We start from the raw sequence: 1237 nt of genomic DNA, 5'->3' as shown, positions 1-1237 counted from the left end.
TTAAAAAGTGAAGCACTTTACTATAGGTAAGTTGACTTCTTAAGAAGCAATGCAGACATAAGAATGAGCTTCAGTGATAAGTAGAGAATGAATCCAATGGTCATAAACTGTTAAAATTTGGAAAGATTTTAGACACCTTCAAAACAACTGCCTATCTAATGCAGAAATCTCACTATAACAAACTGGGAAGTAGGTGACCCGAATGATAAACCTTGTGTATTTTGAAAGAAAAGCCTGGCTTGTTCTGCATTGGGCAGCTCTATTAAAAGAGTTGCCTTCAATTAAATGAAAATCTAGTTCTTTTGATATTGTATTATTACTGTACATGTCATCCTTGTGCAGTGGCCGTGCTAATCTCTGTATTATTTTTAGTTTATGTGTTACCAAAGTGAGCACTATTCATTATTTTAAATAATAGTGACTGACCCTGTGTTCAGTTCACAGGCCCTGTTGTAGACTCTAGAATTTCTACTCATTCATCTACCAAAACAAAATGCAATATCTCCACCTACTTGTCTGTATTGTCAACTGAGAGTTCTTTTTTTTTTTTAAAGACTTTATTTATTCATTTGGCAGGCAGAGATCACAAGTAGGCAGAAAGGCAGGCAGAGAGAGAGAGAAAGAGAGAGAGAGAGAGAGAGGAGGAAGCAGGCTCCCTGCCGAGCAGAGAGCCCGATGTGGGGCTCGATCCCAGGACCCTGGGATATGACCTGAGCTGAAGGCAGAGGTTTTAACCCACTGAGCCACCCAGGCGCCCCTCAACTGAGAGTTCTAAAAAATGAAGTTGGAGCAGAAGAAGGTGGAGAGCCCATTGGTGAGAAAGTGGAACAATTTTCACATGATGGAAATAGAAAGCCATAGAATAGTATATGAAAAAAGGATAGGAAGAGAGAAGACATTTGGGTGTAGGTGGCCATGGCTTGGGTTGGGTGTGAACCGCAGGATGAGCAGGACATGAGAGGCAGATGCAATAAACAAAATAAATTTTCCCCGAAGTTACAGATAAACTACAGAAGTAGAATATATTTTGGGATGGAAGGCAAAATAAATGTCTACATAATTGTAGATCTTGAAATAGAACTATTTCATAACTCTTCTTCATCTTTCTCTCTTTTTTTTTCTTCACACAATAACCATATTCCATTTGTTCTGTGGGGCTAGACCTACAGAATGTCCTGTCACTTGCTCCTCCCTTCAACTCTCCCAAGCAGCACATACCAAGAATATTGGTGGAATC

The 1237-nt window shown here is 39.5% G+C and overlaps 1 non-coding gene across 1 annotated transcript; it reads right to left on the bottom strand.

The window, feature by feature from the left end:
• Positions 1–287: 287 nt before the first annotated feature.
• LOC122894930 lies at positions 288–396 on the bottom strand. Its single transcript, XR_006381920.1, has one exon. It is a non-coding gene; the product is annotated as a U6 spliceosomal RNA (small nuclear RNA).
• Between the last annotated feature and the right edge of the window lie 841 nt (positions 397–1237).

This window comes from Neovison vison, chromosome 13 (genome assembly GCF_020171115.1).
Source record: "Neovison vison isolate M4711 chromosome 13, ASM_NN_V1, whole genome shotgun sequence".
NCBI classification, from domain to species: domain Eukaryota; kingdom Metazoa; phylum Chordata; class Mammalia; order Carnivora; family Mustelidae; genus Neogale; species Neogale vison.
The sequence above is the reverse complement of the archived record's forward strand: the minus strand, read 5'-3'. Positions and strand labels throughout refer to the sequence as shown.